This window comes from Rhinolophus sinicus, linkage group LG06 (assembly GCF_036562045.2).
Source record: "Rhinolophus sinicus isolate RSC01 linkage group LG06, ASM3656204v1, whole genome shotgun sequence".
Lineage (NCBI taxonomy): Eukaryota > Metazoa > Chordata > Mammalia > Chiroptera > Rhinolophidae > Rhinolophus > Rhinolophus sinicus.
Genome location: NC_133756.1, coordinates 71466877 through 71479377, shown reverse-complemented (window position 1 = coordinate 71479377; position 12501 = coordinate 71466877). Strand labels below are relative to the sequence as shown.

Sequence of the window (12501 nt, the reverse complement as noted above, 5' to 3'; positions counted from 1 at the left end):
AGGTATTTGTCCAATAAATGATATTTATATGTAATATGAATAAACACACCTTTGAACAGGTTGACTTATAAATTTATTAATTAGCTAGAAAAAATGAACACAAGGCCTATATCATTAGATTTAATTTTTAAAAGTTACTTTTAAACTGTTTTCTCTCTTTTTTAGTTGCTGATGTTATCTAGACATAAAAGTAGTGATTTATCATGAAAATTCATGTAACTTTGCAGGTTTGAATGTATTTTATAGAATAAGTGAAATTACCAGCAAAATTCCAACTTTGATGTTGTTTCTGGTCAAACTCTACCACTGAATGGGGAGACCAGGAAAGGCTAACTCCTGAATCCAGGCAGGACAAATGAATAAAGTAGCATTCCCTAAATGGACCTTCCTTTGCTTTCTCATTGGAACATGTTAAAAGTCTGAAGCTCCATACACCAGTTCTGTGGTGACTGTGTGAACTCTTACTCCTGTTTAGAGATTTGCCCATTTCCTCCAGGGGCAGGCCTGTCTTCAGAAAAGCATTTGATAATATACTTGGGGACATGGGGTGGGGGAGGGGGAGACTTAGAAAAATGCAAGTGCCGAAGTTTCTCTCGATAGAATTTTCCTCAGTAAACAGTAGACCATGGGAAACATAACAGGTTCTGAAAACTTAATTTTGATGACTCTGGACGTCAGGGAAACAGCCAGCTGAATCAGTTCCCTCCTGGGCTGTGGTTTAGCCTACTTATCTCGTCAGAGGTAATGGCCCAACTGCTTTTGCTTGGTTCTAGAGAGTTCTATCTGGGCCAGAACCCATCCATTTAGTCCATCCCTAGATAGATACTTTTATCTGCAGCCCTGAAAACCAGCGTTCCCCTGAAAGTTGCAAATTAAAGGCCCATGATTGGGCCTAAAACTTTGTATAATGTGCAGGTGTCCTCAGAGAAGTCCGTGTGGTGGAGTCAGGGTGAAAGGTCATAGTAAGTAGAGTAGCCAGCTTTCTGTATGTATAACATCATCTTGCCTAACTAGTCTCAAATGCGTGATTCTACAGTAGTAGCCAGCTTTCTGTATAACATCACCTTGCCTGACTAGTCTTAAATGCCTAATTCAATAGTAGTATTCTCTGCAACCAGTTAAGAGGCATATTTGTCTTGAGGATTTCAGGTGTGTGTTTATTTTCCACAACCACAGTCACTCTTATCTGTCTGATGATGTTTCCAAAGCCTGAGAACAGGCCCTTTCAGAACCTCAGTAGGAAAAATATTAACAGTTGGAAACATGTCAGCTGCTTCATGGAGGAAGCATAGCCCAGGCCTGGTTTCCCTGGGCTGAGTGATAACTTGGGCCTCAACAGCAAGAGCTAAGCGTGGTGGTGGGAGCTGTAGAGATGGAGAGTGCCCTGCTTTTCAGAGTTGAAACAGGAGCCCTCTGAGAGAAAGAGATATTGCATGTGGCTTCCCTGATGCCTCAGAGGGCGATATGGATGACACAGCATCAGCCGTTCCATCGCGGGGTGGGGACACTGGCTGTAGGAGCCTCTGCCATCCTCGGCCCCTTAGGAGCCAGCAGACCCCGCTTAAGCATCAGTTGTTGAGTGTGGTAAAGGAAAAGTGACAAAAGCCGAGTGAACGTTGAATTTGTTGGACGGAGAACACGCTCCGGAACGGCAGCACCAGAGCTAAAAGAACGGGGCCCTGGGAGAGAAACAGCCCAAAGTTGGGGGCGGGGTGAAGCGCTGGTTCCTTAATCTCCTGACCCAGCATCTACTCGCCCCACCTGGATGCGGAGCAAGGACCGCGTGGAGAGGGAACAGCGCGGGTGGGGCTCACCCTCCCATTTGTTTCCTAGACTGTGAGCGGCGGCGCCAGACCAAGTGACCGCGACCCCACGCCACCCCCCTCCCGGCCTCCGAGGCGCCCCTCTCGCGCCTCAGGGGCATCACTGCCTATCCCCTCCTCCGTTAAAATAGTGAAACAAACTCTAGAGTGATGTGATGGAAAGCTGGGGGCGGAGAGTCGCTTGCAGTGAGGGGCTAGAGAGGAGGGGGCGAAGTGGTCCAAGGTGGCCGGCCGGCGAGCGCTGGGCTGACCAAGATCCGGCTCAGCTGCGGCCGCTGAGACCCTTTCCCTGGGGCGGCCCGGCCCATCCTCTGGCCCGGGGCGCCTGCGGAGGCTGTGGGGCAAACCTGGGGCCGCGGTGGGGGTGGGGTGGGGAACTCCACCTCCATCCATCCCGGGATGGAAACTGCGGTCACCCCGCTAAAATCGGGGCGGGGGCGACAGGCGGGTACCGCGGTCCCTCCCACCCCCCAGCCCGAGACGCCGCCGCCGCCGCCGCGGCCGCTCAGTAACACGTCCCCAGGAGACTCGCAGGAGCAACACGTGATGTGTCTACTTATCAGGGTGAGAGGGGGAGAGCGAGTCTCCGAGCGTGCGGGCGAGGAAGCGGGGCGGGGGGCCGAGGCGGGGGCCGGGACTACGGCTGGGGCGCCGGGGTCGTCAGCTCCTCGCCCACCTCCCTCCCTGTGGGAGAAGAGGAGGAGGGGAAGTGACTGCGGAGTTGATGAACTTTGCACATCCAGAAACGCCATTTTGATTCCTTTTCCGGAACAAGTTTGCATCTCTCCTCGTTCTCTCCCCGAAGCCCACCGGTCCCTACGGCATCATGCCTGGGAGCCAAGCGCCCTGCCCGGCCGTAAGTACGCGCCCGGGGTTCCGGCTCGCGGGACTCGGGTGGCAGCGAGATGTCTGGGGCTAAGAGGGAGCGACCTTTTAAAGAACTTTTGGGGATGGGGAGGGTGAAGTCTGTGGAGCGCGTTGTACTTTTTTAAACTCGCCGTTTCCCAGAGCTGAGGACCCGAGTGCCCCACGCCGCGCTACGTGCGCTCTGGCGGTGGGGCCGGACGGGGATGAGCTGGGCAGCCCTCTCCCCTCGGGCTGCGCGCCGGGCCGCTCCTCCTCCTCCCCTCCTCCTCCTCCCCTTCCTCCGCTCCTTTCCCCTTCCCGAGCTGCCGGCTCTGCCAACCAGCTCCCAGCGCGAGCCGCCGCGGTCGCCGCAGCGCCCCGCCGCCAGGACCTGATGCGCATCCATATTAGCCGTCCGAGCGCAGGAATCCGGCCCGACCCGCGCCGCCGCGCCCGCCGCCCAATTTATTTTTAACCAACACCGCCGGGACTCGGATGGTGCACGCACCGCCGGCCAGAAACATCTTCCCAGCGCTGCTCTCCATCTTCCGCCCTCGCTCCCCCGACATCCTCCCCCCCATGTGGGAGGGGAAACTTTTCTCCTACATACTTTCGAGTCCCTCTCGGGCCGAGCAGCGCGGAGATGACGGCGCCCGCCCGCCGCCGCAAGGTATCCGGGGGTGCCCGTTCGGAGTGCCTGCCTGGGGTGCTGGCTCGGGGTGCCTGCTCGGGGCTGCGCGGTGGGAGCATCCGCCGCGCCCTGCTCTGCGGACTTTGATCCTCCCCGGCGGACGGCGCCGGCTGGGAGGGGGCCGCGGCCACCCTGCGCCCTCGCCCGTTCTAGGCTCGTGGCTGTGGGTCACGAAGAGCACTGTCCCGGGTAACTAGGGGAGGAGGGGGCCAGAGCCCTGTCCGCGTATTGTTCCCTTGCCCTTCGGTTGGCCGTGTGTTTTCGTGGGAGCCATCGGTGTGGAGCGGAGCCTGCATCGCGGGGGGGCTCGGCGCCCGGCGCCGTCACGAGCACAGGAAGGAGGCCGGGAGCATCCGAGGCGGGGCCGGCCGCCGGGGCCCGCTTCGCCGCCCAGCTGTGGAGCGCGCTCGGAAACTTTTGTCCGCCGCCCGCTGGACCAATTTTTTGCGAGTTCTGGGGCTTCCCTTCCTCCTCCCATCCCGGCCCGCTGTGCGGAGCCGGGGTGGGTGGGGGCGGCGTCGAGAGGCTGGGGACCCAGTGCGCCCCCCCACCGCCTTGGGCCCGGCCCCCTGCGCCCCCTCCCCGCTCGCGGTCTCTTAGGAAACTGCGACCTTAATGGTTGCTAAGGAGCAGAGGAGGTCCTTCCCGTCGCCGGCCCCCACCCTGGGAAGCGGCGTGTTTTCTGAACCGGGCCGAGGGTCGCGTCGAGGATGTAGTTAGTGACTCGCTCCCCGGCTACCTTCCGGGCCGGGCGAGGCGCGTGAGTGCGGGACGCGGAGGCCGAGCCCGCTTGTTGGCGAGGCTACTTTACTTTTCGGGCGGGGGGAGGCGGGGGCGGCCCCGGAGAGGGAAGAGGCGCTGGGGGCTTGAGGACCCAGGGGTCGCGGGGACCAGCAGGCCGGCGGGCCGGTTGACAGGCGCAGCGTGCAGCTCGCGTCCAGCGGCCGCGGTGCATCCGTGATGGGTTATAAAAGAGGAGGAAAGTATTTCTCCTTGCTCAGCAGATTTGCCCTCCCTCGCTCCTTACTGGTTAGAAGATAGAACGTGAGCCCAGATCCGGACGAGCAGTTCACATTCCATTACGAAATTCTACACGGCTTCAGAGCCAGCAGCAGCACACATTCGGGGCACTTTGGAGTTTTTTCCCTCTTTTTGGGGGGATGGTGATGGTGGTGGAGAGCGATAGAAAGAAAGGTGAATAAAAATACAACTTTTTGGTATGCTGAAAAACCTGTCCTAGAGTTTTCATCAGTAGCAGAATTAACCCTCATGCTTGTTTTAGAGTTTAGATTTAAGCTTAGCCTTTTGAAAGCCAGTGGAAATAAAGTTTTCCTGTTCGATAAGGAACCTGGAAAATAGCGAGGTATTTCTGTCTTGAAGAGGAGACTTGAGGTGATTTCTGCAAAGGCTGGGTTGCTAATGTGCATCCCATATTTTTTGAGATATTTTTTTCTTTTAGACATGCAGTGGTATATGCATGCATGTGCGTGTGTTCTGAAATAAGTTTAATTGAAGTGGAAGTTGGAGAAAAGGGAACTGCAAAGAAAAGAATGGTTTTCGTTTTGTTTTTTGGGGTGCCCCGGCCACCACCACCACCCATCCACCTTCACAGCCCTTAAAAGCATCCTCTAGATCTGGTGCTTTTTCTAGTGGGCAGGTATGATTCTAAGACATGTAACCCGGAAGTCTAAGAGGCCAAAGTCTTGGCTGAAACTTTTTTCCTCTTGTTTGCAAACGTTTAGTTCTGTGCTTCCTTCAAGAGTCACAAAGAACTTTTGAAGGAATGGGTTTGAAGTTATTCTTCAAGTAATTTAAGCAAAGGTGAGCCACTAATTTTAGGGTTTTGTTTGTTTTTGTTTTTTTACCTCTGCCCTTTGGAGGGAGACTTCTGGGTTCGGGCTGATGGATCCTGCTTTGATGTGTTTTGAGCTTTGGTTACACTGATGAATTAAACATTTGAATGGCTTTTATCAAGTTTTAAATGTGTGAAAAAATACCTTCCCTCCTTCACCCCTTTTACAAAAGAAAGGGAGAGAGCCCTTTGATTTAGTTATTTGTTTTGCTTGTGCTCCATTTTCGGTTGTTAATGAACTTGCACTGTTTTATCATTTTTAAAAAAATACTGCTAAACTGATTGCATTTTAGGATGTTTTGTTCTTTAAAGAGGACTTGCTGGTTACGTGATACTCTTAAATGCTTCAGATGCTTACTGTTATATGGTATATCATTCTCTGGGTTGTTCTAGATACTACTTATTTCTCATCAGAAAATCAGAGTCTAAGCCCTTATGGCAGAGAAGTGTTTATGTGAAGGGGAAGATGGGTCTGACTCAGCTGGCAAGGTGGTGCGTCCATTCCTAACTGTTTACGTCATCCAACAAGTGACCTTTTGATTGAAGGGTCTTTTATTTTAAATTTCTTCATGCTGAGTCCTGCGGTCTCATTTGCATCCAAGACAGGTACAGAATATTGGAGGAAAATAAAACCTAATGTTGTTAGTTCTGCACCTGATCAACAGCTGTTTATCAGTTACATGCTCTATGTCAGGCAGGAGCTAGGTGCCATTAGGTAGCTTTCATTTTTACTGTTCAATTTTGAATTGCTGTGTTGGTCCACTTCCTACGTCAGTTTAGAAATCATATGCTCATTTTTCAACATCACTTATTACCTTCAGCAAAGGATATTTCCTGATTAATAAAGTTTTAAAACTTCTACTTTTTTAAGTTTTGTATGGCATAGTAAATATAAATCGAAGTCCTACAATAATTGGTTAACCATGTTCACTAGAAACAGTCAGAAGTGAATCCTTTTGATGTTTCAATTCATTATCCTTCTGAAAAGTAGGTGATGCTTAAAAGGTCATAGGATAAGGGTTGCTAAGCAGCTAAACAGAAGGATGCTAAAATTAACCAAAGCATTTTTGAAAAGGAGTCCTTCCCTGTTTTACATTATTTACTAGATTTATTTAATTTCTGAGTTCTCTGTGTCCTTTGACCCAAGAAGGTAGGATGTTGAGTTTTTGTTTTTATCATATTTAAGTAATTTCTCTTTCTTTTGTACGGTGTCTTAATTGAAGTTCATGCTCTCTGACCAACTCTGGTGTCAGATGGCAGCTTGTCTGGGCAGACTTCTTGTCTATTACCCGTGTGTTCAGGTTAAACCTTCCCTTCCCTAGGATATATGTGAGTAACATCACTGTATTTCATTTATTAATAACGGAACGTTTAGTTTGTTTTGGAAAATCTACCTAATACACAAAGTGATGTTCTCCTTCACTCCTTTTTAATAGATTTGCATTTAAAAGATAAAAATGAAATAATAGTATCAATAGGAAGTGTGTGATATAGATTCTCCTGATAACAGGACGATAATTTTCTTCCCCTTTTTACTGAGATTCCCTTAGGCTTTGATAGGGCTTGTTCTTTTCACTTCACTTCTCCATCTCAGTTTATTCAGCCCAGTTCTTAATACCTTTTTAAAAATAATTGTATTAGGTTTAGAGTATGTCTGAAAGGGCTGACATTTCCCTCACAAATATTAGGGGGAAAATTGTGATTTACATTACATTTCTGCCATAAGTATGTTAAAGGATCTTGGAGTTTTTCAGTGAGATAAAATGGTTGCAATTGAACTGAAGCCATGGTTGGTAACCAGGCCAGTCCACTGTAAGTCACAAGTTTCCCTGCTTTAAGGTTACTTGTGTACATCTGACCTACCAAACAGGCAGATCTGAGCAATATTTTTTCTATCCAAATATAATTAAGAAATTGGATAGGTTCTTGAAGGGGGTGCAGGGTAAATGAACTTTCTCTCCCTCTGACTTAGGAAGTGATTTTTGAGTAGAAATAGACATGGCCCTCTTCAAAAAGCAGGGGTCAGATAGTGATTTCCATGCCCTGGGGGGCCTCCCCATAAATCAGAAGTAAAAGGTGTACCATATGAAACACAGAGGGAAGCATACTATGTGCTTTCTGAAATGCATCACCTATTTTTAATTTCCCCCACTCCCATAAGAAGCAGAATACAGAGAGGAAGACCATCTGCTGTGTTTGCATCAGGACTGAGGTGGAAGAATGAGGAAGATGGGGACTGAGGGTGATGGACATTTTTCCTTTTATGTTAGCTATGCTGTGGGATCGAATGCGCTGGGCTCAGTTTCTCTTGTCACCTTCCCTGGGTGTTGACTACTGGTATGAAGTCAAGCCAAGTACCTGGAGATTGCGCTCTGACATTGGTTGGTGGCGATGGGGTGGGGTGGACAGGAAGGGAGGCCCTGAGAGGAGGGCACAGAGAGCTGTTCCTTCCAGCTACTGGTGCATCTTGTTTCTGATGGTACTTCAGGATACAGGTGAGCCAGTCAGCCATCTGTAAAGGTGGCTGCCTGTGAATAGGTGCTTCAGACAAAAGAAGTGGGAGAGGGTGGAGACTGTTTGTTCAGTGTGATTCAAGCAAGTAATGCTAAGAGAATTTGAAAGCCTCTGTAAAATCCCCAAGACCGGGTACTGACTGCTCCTGCAGGATTCACCTGAGGCCTCTCAGACTCCATGAGGGCGGGTGGTCCTGATAGGGAGGAGAAAGCCCAATGAAAACCTTCACATTCTTTGTCAGCCAGCCAGACGGCAGAGAAAAAGCCTCAGTGGGGGTAATTAGATAAAGCTTTTAAATGGCTCTATTTGTTTTTCCCCTGGCCTGCTTGGTATCTCATCTCTTTTTCCCCCCTTTTCAGAGACTGGGGTAGGATTGTTACACGAATGTTTGAGACCTTAAATGGTTTAATTACTTTGAAAATTTCCTTTTTCGTTAGGGTGTACCTTGGACCAAGTTAACTTCACCCTGCTTTTGTGAAGGCCTTTAACAAAGATTCCAATTTTATCCTCGAGCAACAGAGTGAGGTTGGGTGGGTATATTAACCCATTTTACAACTGTGCCAATTTCCACCCAGTGGCTGGTAATAAATCAAGCTTAGGACCCAGAACTCCTAAGCCCAGTCTAGCTCAGTACAACACCTGCTTTTTAAAGTCAGCATGGCCTCAAGACTGAGCGTTAAATATACAGTGCCTCGTCTGTGTGTGTGTGTGTGTGTGTGTGTGTGTGTGTGTGTGTTTAAAATGAGACTGGATTCTTTTCACAATACTGTGGTTAAATTTGAAGATGTAAGGCAATTAAAGAAGAAACCTTTTAGTCTTTGGCAGCATTTCTGTTGATGAAGATGATTATACACATTTTTTTCAGTAGATTTTCTACATCATGGGGTTGTTGTAAGGATGAAATAAATGGTCCAGAAAGTCAAAATCTATATATGGAAGAAAGTGGTATATTTTGAGCTCAGGAAGCTTTGTGGGTGCCCACTCTGGATTTCCTTTCCCGAATTGTGCACCATTACTGTAGACAGAATTTGCCTAGGAGTTTATGTTCAAATCGGGTAAGGCAGCACTTTCTTTTTGCTTTGAGTGCCGAGACAAACAACTAGCAAATTATTCTTAGTGAAGTTTACGTAGGACTGGATTCTAAGGACAAGGCAGTGTGCAAGCTTTAGATTCCCCCTTAAATGCAGTGGTACTCAAGGGAGGTTTTGCCTCCAGGGGCATTTGGCAATGTCTGGAGACCTTTTTGATGGCTTGGCTGGGGGTTGGGGGGTCAGGTGCTCCTGGCCAGAATGCTGCTACCCATCCCACAGTGATGGCCCCACAACAAAGGATTACCCAGCCCCCAGTGTCAGTGCAGGATGAGAAAGCCTGCCTTAAAGGTCCTGCAGCTGTGGCCTGTGGCGTCTGCACAGGTAGCCTGGGTAGACGCGCAGAATTGCACGTGATACAGTTGGACATCTGAAGTTTCATAAAGCAAGTAAGCTCTTATTACATGCCTGTAAGTTACGATGGTTGGCAAGTTCAAAGTTTCACAGAAAACTTGGGGTTGGGGAAAACGTTGTGGCATTAAACGTATTTGAAAACCTCTTAGTAAATAAAAGGTCTAGAACTCATCTGCTTCTAAAACAGACCAGATTGGTTGGCACAGAGAAGCTGTCTGGTGGGTGGTTCGGCTTTCTGAGTCACTTCTTCAGTCATTTAGGAAGGTTGCTCTGGTGCTGTCAGCTGCTGTCCACCGTCATGTTTTAACTTCATGTGGAGTACACCCCTCCCCCCTGCCCTTTTTAAAAACGTCTTAAAACTAGCCCTTACTCCTTTGACAGTTGATGTTTCTGCACTAGTAGTCTCCCTTACTTGGTTTTCTCTGGTTTTCACAAAATTCTTACATAAGGATCTACCTTCTTTACAGGGTAGTATTTTGGAGTCTGGTCTTCTGTCCATACATCTTCCCTTGAGAGGGTGGATAGCAGATGGCTGGAAGGGATGGAGAGGGAACCATGGTTATTTTTATGTTCTTGGGACTTCCAGACTTCAAATACACAAAAAGGTGGTTGATTTAAAGTAAAAAAAATGTGGCGTACAGATATAAAACTAAATTTTCTCAGACCGCTGATGTCTTGGATAGTGACAGGAGTGATCTTTTAGCCACAGGTGCCACTTGTCCTGGGTCCTCCCCAGGGCTATCACACTGGCAGGAGGCGAGGATGAAATCCTGGCGAGACAGAGGGTTGCCTGTGGTGGGAAGTGATAGTTCCCCCAAAATGACATGGACTCTCACTTAGCTTCTAGAAATGGGTAACTCGCTTGAAGGTAGCTTTTTTTCACATCCTAAATCAGTGGACAGACTGTCAGCGTCCAGTTCAGATCCATTTGTGCTGATGGTACCCAGTGACCTGCTCTGAAGCCACGTGTGTCCTCCCATACCTGCTAATAAGAGCCATGGATTCTGGTGCTTTCCTGCTGTCTCTTCTAACCTGTAAACTGGCAGGTAGCTCCTGCTCTCTATGCCCATTTATAGCTTTTCATAAGCTGGGACCTTTTGTCACCTGGACCACCGGCAGCCACCTCAGAGGCAACTTATAAAGATAAAAGTCATTTCCCTCATTTTTAGGTGATCTGAAATGCAGCGTCCCCCAAGTCTTCCAGGCCAGAAAGCGTGTTGCTGTCCATGACTTGGGGCTCCCAGCCTCAGCTTCAGTCCCCAGACCCTCCCCCCAGTTTCTCTCCATTCTGACTGATAATTAGCTGTCCCACTGCTCCTGACCTGAGGCTCTCATCATGTCACAAAGGCCTCCTAAGTTAGTTTCCTACCACCTGTGTCTCCCTATTCCAGCTCATTCTCTGCTCTGCTCAAAAACTAAGCTGCACATGGCGTTTGCCTGCTGAAAAACATTGCTTGGCTTCCTTTTGTCTGCAGGAAGAAGCCCAAACTCCTCACCTTGGCACTCGAGGACCATCAGCATCAGCTCTAAACTGTCTTTCTAGTCCCAGCTCTTGTCACTCTCTCTCCTACACCATTGCTACCCTGAGTAATGGCTCACTGCTCCTTCTTCTGCCTGGATTGTTCATTCTGTTTCCTACCCATCCACTTCTGGCAAACATTTCTTAAATCTTCTTTCACGACGCATCTCAAATACCATCTCTTGTAGGGAGAATTAGGTCCTCCACCCAGAATGATGCTTACCCCCGCCTGTCCAGTCTGTCATAATTTACCTGTTGACATGTTTTCCCTACCTCAAGAATAGGGAGGAACTTTTACTCAGATTTTTCTGCCTTCTGTATGCATTTCAAAGATGGCATAGGTGGGGCTTATTCGATAATGTGTATTGATTGGAGCTGTTTTCTAATACAAAAATGAGTTTTTGAAGAGGTGTGGGTTATTTTTAGAGAAGAACTCATGTAATTTGGAAGCTAAGTTCTAAATATCAGTACAAAGTAAGAGAAGGAAACAAAAGTAAACTAATGTTTTTGGCCCACCTGTCATGCAGAAATTTGGTGCTAAGTGCACACTGGTGAGAAAGAACTTTGAGTTACAGACATTTGCTCGGCTTAATTTACTCCAAGAGAAAAAAATCTTTGTGAATGCCTGATTGCACTAAAAGCTGTCACACTCTGGCCCTTACTAATTATAACCACTTTTCATGGCTCTTGGTTTGAAGTTTATATTAAATAGGAGAGATGGGCGCAGAGATCAAAGACCAGAATCATTTCAGAGCTCCAATGTGTGGGCCCATTTTCTCTGCTTAGTTAGATTTTTATTTCATTAGTGGTATGAGTTAATAGGAGTGTCGGTCTGTGTATAATTTAACTTTTCTTTTTTCCCGTTACTCCTTGGATTTGAAACAAAATACCAAACCAGAAACCTATGGGGTCTGGGTCTTGCTTTCTGTGTGTGTGTGTGTGTGTGCATGCGATATACATACTTGATAGAAGTTGATTATAGATAATGTTTAGAGAAAGAATCATTTTCGCTGTTTTAGGGTAGCTTCATTTATGCTGAGACTTTATTGTAAAAAAAACAACAAACTTCTGAATATACATAAACATCTCAAAATCTTTTCTTTCTTTAAAAAGCGGTACATACCATATCTCCAGAATAGGGAAGATAGCAGGAAGATGAGGTGAGAGGCGTTTTGTTTATGGGCTTTTGTATCTGTGCATTTTGAACCATGTGAATGGCTTTCCTTTTCACACAAGGAATTAAAAACATGTTTTAAGCCATTTTCTCTTCCACTTTAGGGCTTTTAATGGTTGTTTTGAGGGATAACTATATAAAACTGTTTAATGAACTTCTCAAACAGGTTTCCCATGACTTGGTTAGTTAAATCTAGATTGGATATAGACTGTTCTATGATATTTAAAATTTTAAACCAAGTATAATTTAAAAGGAGGCTTAACTCTTACATCTTTGAATTTAATTTGTATTTAAATCGTGAAAATAAGGTTTCTGAGAACTATTTGTGGTTCAGGAGTTTAGCAAAGCTTCACAACCCCTTTTTCTAAACTATTATAGTATCAAAAATTCAAGTATCAAAAATTCAGTATCCTTTTGGAAAATGCATTTTTCTAACCCCAGATTTGCCAGCCTCATGGTGTTTTTTTTTTTTTTAACATTTACAGATCTTCATTTGTTGATTTTTCATTTATTCAATAAATATTTTAATATCTACTATGTGAAGCTGTGATAAGGACCAAGGGTACTAGTATGAGAAAGAGACAGTTGCTAGCTGCTTCATAAATGTTGAAAGAGATATATTCAACCTCTGAGTTATTTC

General features: G+C 47.1%; 1 protein-coding gene across 10 annotated transcripts in view; it reads left to right on the top strand.

Moving 5' to 3' along the window:
• RREB1 (ras responsive element binding protein 1) overlaps positions 1 to 12501 on the top strand; it is a 167513-nt gene that overhangs the window by 34139 nt on the left and 120873 nt on the right. For 2 of the 10 annotated variants that reach the window (XM_019745409.2, XM_019745400.2), the window contains exon 1: positions 2394 to 2679. The exons of 1 other annotated variant lie outside the window; for it this stretch is intronic. The gene's annotated coding sequence lies outside the window, so the exon portion shown is untranslated. 7 more of the 10 variants (XM_074335267.1, XM_019745401.2, XM_019745403.2 and 4 more) reach the window with 6 other exon arrangements.